The sequence below is a fragment of the Mastomys coucha genome, unplaced genomic scaffold (assembly GCF_008632895.1).
Source record: "Mastomys coucha isolate ucsf_1 unplaced genomic scaffold, UCSF_Mcou_1 pScaffold4, whole genome shotgun sequence".
In the NCBI taxonomy this organism is placed as follows: Eukaryota; Metazoa; Chordata; class Mammalia; order Rodentia; family Muridae; genus Mastomys; species Mastomys coucha.
This window is the reverse complement of record NW_022196910.1, coordinates 31,420,869-31,427,094: the sequence shown is the minus strand read 5'-3', so window position 1 is coordinate 31,427,094 and position 6,226 is coordinate 31,420,869. Positions and strand designations below refer to the sequence as shown.

The window sequence follows — 6,226 nt, the reverse complement described above, 5'->3', positions numbered from 1 at the left end:
CTTGCACAAGTTCAAACCAGAATAAATTCTAGCATGAAAGTAGGCAATCAGGAAATACAAGCACTAGATACAAGCTATTGGAGTTTCAAAATTCTGTTCAGTCCCAAGTGAATACATTTGTGAATGAGTCCCAACACCATTCTGCAGTCTCTGGCAACCTGGGCTCTCAGAAGCCTGTTTCTTCTGGGCTAAAACCCCAGGTGGTTCAAAGCAAGGATGACCCCTGGCTGAAAAGTCCTGATTTTCAGGCTTAGACTGCAGGTAACCCTCAGTGTGGCTGGGCTATAGGGACAGCCAAGGACTCAGGCTGAGGACCCACAGGATTGAGGGCTCACTCCCTGTTATGCCTGGCTATTCCAGTCATCCAACAGTGGCACTGTGTTTTGCTGGTAAACGTGGCACTTGGAGGTTTCTTGGTGGAGTCCTGTGACCACCAAGGGTGTTTCCTCTTGACCTTCTTCCCACTGTGTGTGTACAGTGTATCTGTGAGAGAGGAGATGCTCTGGGAGAGCAAGGGGGTCTTTGGACTTCCTGGACAAGGCTTTTGTGGGCTTTTCCATGGATAATATCTCCTCCCCCTGGGACCCCTCCTTGTCCCCTTTTTCAGGCAGGGGCAGACCTAGCAGTCAAGCCCCTGAGAGGTCCAGGTCACTGATAGTGTTCACAGTGACTGTGTGATTGGGGTGGACATACTGCACTGACTGTCTTTGCTGTCACCAGCCACTCCAGCTCACCTGCCTCCTCTAGTGCCTCCTCTCTTTCTGCCAGCATCTTCAGGTACTCCTGGTGGTGTTCTTCCCGAAGCTTCTGCTCTTGCTTAAGGTGCTGCTTTATCTCCTCAGTGGCTGCCTTCTTGCTTTCATACTGGAAAGGAAGATGTGGAATTTGTTAAGAGCATATCTCTGTTAGATAAAATACATTTGAATGGATGGCTACACACATTGGACTACATAGACTTCTTCACTGACTAGAATCCAAGGTTTTAAAAACAATAGGAACATTAAATAGGATGAGTAAGGAAGGAGGCAGGATGGACTTCAGAAGACTTGGTAATTCCCAAGAAATGAATTACACATATTTTAAAAATTAATACCAATTAACTTCCAAGAATATCAACATTTGTTTGTTTGAAAGGAAATAAATAAATATATATGTATGCCTTAAAAAGAATAGTTTCAGCAATTGATTGGTGAAAATTTTGACTTTCTGAAAATCAAAAATTAAAGTTTTATTATTATTCTCATTGTTCAACCAAATAAATGGTGGTGATCTAGGGCCAAGATTCCTTAGTTCTCCAATGCTTAACAAGTCTATCTATTTTTCCCTATACATTTCATCTTATTTAATATGTTGACAGCTTTAATTTAGTAAGACATTTACATAATAAAATTTGACAAATGCTAACGTTCATGAGAGTTCTGAAGTTTTGTGTCTGTATCTGGGGAGCTGACAATTAAACACCAGCCAGCACATTATTGCTTAACAAAAAGCAAAGGAAACTACAACAAAACCCAACACGGCATGTTTCAATATGCTAGGTAATCATCATCCGCAGTTATGAGCAGTGGGTGCTCTTGCAAAGACCTAGGTTCATTTCCTAGGAATCTTATGTGGCTCAAAACCATGCCTCTCTTCAGTTACAGGGTATCCAACTATGGACACAGTTAAGTACGTGCTTTTAAATTATTATGGGATGACAAAATAATCCTAACTTCACAATTTTAAATGAATATTATCTGAGAGATGAGGAAAGCTGAAAGTTTTCTTTAAACCTGTCTCATTGCATTTTTCTCTGAATTAAAAAATTATCCGAAATATCAGCCTGATCAGTTCCTCCACTTTGAATCCCTCAAGAAAAGTTCTTGAAGAATTCCTTCAAGAATTAAGAAATGGTTTGGTTACTAGGGTGCCAATCTTAAATCACTCAGAAAAATTAATTAATAAGCAAACAAAAAAGGTGTTCTGCTAATTAATATGTCCTGTAGGAACATGGACATTTATTGCATCATCCAAGGAGGTCTTGTTCTTATGTTACTTCATGTTCTACTGCATCTGTACTCCTTCCGTGATTCAATGAGCCACAAAGAGCTATTGTAACACCAATATTCCTTGGGGAAAAGCTTTCTCACATGCAGATTTAATAAAAGTACAAGGAGACATTTAACTAGGTACACCTATAGAATTTACATAACTTATTATAATAAGAATATGGATTTCTTAACCAGGAAAATAAAAATTGAAAAATGTCCTTTTGCTGTTGTTGCTGACATTGTTTTTCATAATGTAGAGAATTCTGAGAGATCAAATTTCCTCAAGGAGCTATGTTGGTAGAGAATGGAAATCGGTCTGAATCCCTTTTCCAAATTTATACCTATCCTTATAGTAATAATGGGGGAACATATTTTGCATTAAGAAATTTCACATTATTTCCAGGACTTATTTTTTATAACCATAATATATGGAGACTTAACAATGGAAACAAGTTCCTTTGGATTCTAGTAGGACTACCCTTAGAAATAGAACTTCATGGTAAATGCAATATATTCAATTTACTCATGGATTACATATTTAAATTTTATTTTCTTGCATCCAGAAATATTCATGTCACTTTCATGGTTGTTAACATATTTGAGAAGTTATAAAGAAAGTTTTAGTTGCCTGAGACATTTCCTGTTGACATGGAGTAACTATGTCGTCTTGATACACATCTCATAGCACAAATAAACATTTTATTCGTAAGTATTCAGTGCAACATTTATTTTATTTTACGTGTGTTCTAGGTGATTTTGTTGCTTAAAATGCAAATGAAGCAACATTTCCTATTTAAGTGGGTCTACTCAGCAGTAATCAGCTATTTAGTATCCTGTATATTAGAGAATGTATATTTGCTAAATAACCTGCATCCAGGTGTGATTTATAATAACAAAAACATTCAATGTCAACAAATTATATATATACATATAATTTTAAACATATATGTATGATTTTAAACAAATGTGTGAAAATGAGGCCATGTCTTCATTAGATACTGAAGGTATTAGCACACCATTGACATCCCAGGTCCTAAAGGGACAGAGAAAGATACATGAGTATCCCTGGTTTTTTTTGTTGTTGTTGTTGTTGTTTTTGTTTTTGTTTTTGCTGGAGAGTTGCTTTATTTTACTTGAAGCATTACAGGTTACCAAGAGTGTCTACCTAAGAAAGCAAGTTGAATGACTCAAAATAAGAGAAGCTTTAGTTTCAACTCTAGCCTTCACAGATATTGCCAACACTCACCATGTTACACACACACACACACACACACACACACACACACACACACACACACACAACGTGGGAGATAGTAAACAGCTTTTAAAACTTATTCGTGAATTTCTTCTCTACAAACAATGATTCACTATCACCTGCTTATAGGTGATATAAGGGTTATCATTATCACCCTTCATGTAGCATATATCATCACCATAGCCAATCACCTCTCAAGTGAATCAGTATCAACATTTCATATATTCATACAAAGATATTGAATGGTATGTGGAATAATTACAAAGCCTGGAGTAAGTGTGGGAAGAGAAAAGAAAATTTATTGATAACTATTTTCCTATCTTCTACCTCTCAACTTTTTTCTTCTTGTTAAGACGTGTAAGCTTATATTTTAAAGACAAGTACTAAGATATATCAATATTAAGAAGTTCATTATATTTCAAACACACAAGGATGAGTTTAAAGGCATGGAGTCTATATATAATGTACATCACACAGCTTTTTGTCTTTCTAGGTAGACAATCTTGGCTTTCACCCAGAGAACAGCAAGCAGGGTATTTCCTATTTGTTTTCCTTATTCTACCATCACCAATTTAATGTTTCTTTCTTGAAATGTTGTTTTCTCCCAAACTGAGCAATGTGGATTAAGACCCAGAGAATTAGGGCCTGGGAGATGGCTCAGCAGTTAAGAACACTGACTATTTTTCCAGAGGTCCTGAATTCAATTCCCAGAGACCACGTGATTGCTTACAACCATCTGTAATGGGATCTTATGCCCTCTTCTGGTGTGTCTGAAGATGGTAGGCAGGAACCCTCCATCTCTCTCTCTAGAAAGCTGATTAGGGTGTGGGGTTGAGGGCTTGAGTGTCAAGTCAGTAAAAGCAAAACATGGCTTGTGAAAGTTTAAGTTGCTTAATTTACTCTCCTTGATTTTTTATTATTCTGAGGCTAGAAGTTGATGAGATGATTAACACTTGCTGTTTAACAGCTGAGGCATTAGGTAAAGGATTTATAGCTAGTACTCCCTTCTTTGGCCAGGCAGCCAAGAACCATTCACTGGGCAGGCTCCTTAACTCGGTTAACTCTTTGTGAACCCAAGAGGAAGGAAAGAAAAAGAATTAAAATCCTTTACATAGGCATTTATGTACAGACACATGTACATTCATACACACACATACATTCATATACATACATTCTGGATGGGTCAAGCCACCTGTCTCAATCAACTCAACAAGTGTTCATGCATGCTTACATACATATAGACACATATAAACAAACAAACACATATAAATTTGGATGGATGGATCTTTTCTCCATCTTAGAAAATTACATAATAGACAAAATGCTGTTCAAAAGAGGAGTTAGAAAGGTTGTTGATATTAAGTTCAAAGCAGTGTTTTATTCTGTAACCTCATTATAAGTTCACAATAACAGGTTTCTATGGCCTTGTCTTATAGTGCACACCTGTGCTTCATCCTTGGACCTGAATGTATTTCCTTGAACATAAATTTGTCCAAAGCCTATTTTTCTTTTGATTGTAATTATGAAAGCTCACTTTACTTCTTATTGTACAACTTTTATTTACTATTATGAGGAGTGGGCACATTTTATTTTTGATTCTAATTTTATTAAAATTTCCTAGCAAAACCCCTAAAACCACCTCAACATATTCTTCCTAAGATCAAATCAGGAATTCTATAAAACAATTATTTTTCTAAACACCATTAATTCACAAAAGTTCATCTTCATGTTGATTGCAGGAAATCTGTTCATTAAGGTAGGCTAATGCAGGGCTGGTGAGATGACTTAATGGGTAAAAGCACTGACTGGTCTTCCAAAGGTCCTGAGTTCAAATCCCAGCAACCACATGTTGGTTCACAACCACCCGTAATGAGATGTGATGCTCTCTTCTGGTGTGTCCGAAGTCAGCAACAGTGTATTTTATAATAAATAAATAAATAAATAAATAAATAAATAAATAAATAAGATGAGCTATTGCCCAGGGAGTATTATATTAATCTGATAATGACAGGAATGGAGGCTAGGTCTCTTTGGGACCTAGCCTCTCATATTTCACCCATCGTAATCCATACAAAAAGGTGGGCCACCTCTAGGAAGGTCAATTGCTAAGAAAAGGTCTTAGCCTTTTCTAGATGACTCCTGATGGTTATGTGAATAAAACTTTCTCTAAATTGTTAGAGTGTCTAAATATTTTTTAAACATTGAAGGAAAAATTAATTAGTCATAGAAAAGAACTTATGGTGAATTTGCTGCTGCTAAGGGAATTTTGTGTTCAGGGAAACAATGAAAACCTTGCCTTCTTCCAAAAGTTGATTCCAAGCATCAGTAGCTATTGTGGGGTCTTTTATTTCAGGTTTTTGAAAATGTTCCATACATTTTACATGAAGTGTTTATTCCACAAATTTTTGTTCACAAATTTTTGGTGTATATCATTCTCTTTCACGTTTATTTTTTTCTTTTGAAACATAAATAGTATAAACTTCCAGCCCTACTGATAACATTTCCAGTATTTAAAAACAGAGTAACATCTAGATGCCATGTAGTAATCAATGCAGTAGGGCCCTCTATTCAAAGATTACTATTGTTCTTTTCTTTCATTTGAAAATTTTCAGAGAATATTTACTAAGGTAGATGACTGACTCCAGTTCTTCCTAAGGGCATCTAGTACTGGATTTGTTATAATAGTCCCCGTGTAACCAAGCAGCAAACTCTGTGTGTAAATACAGATCGTAGGGTAGGTATTACTGACACTCTGCCAAATCGTGTCATGCGGTTCTTACTGAATAATTTTAAGGTGTCTGATTCTCAATCTTTCTGTGCCTGTCTCTATAACCTAAAGGAGCTCAGGTTGTTTACTCTAAAACAAACTCACAGAAAAAGAGAATTTCCCCCATCCTGTCTGAATGTCTATCTCTGTTTAGTCATAAGCATATAAAGTGGC

General features: G+C 36.4%; 1 pseudogene; it reads right to left on the bottom strand.

Moving 5' to 3' along the window:
• Window positions 1–331: 331 nt before the first annotated feature.
• On the bottom strand, window positions 332–3,446 carry LOC116076533 (annotated as a pseudogene).
• Window positions 3,447–6,226: the final 2,780 nt, after the last annotated feature.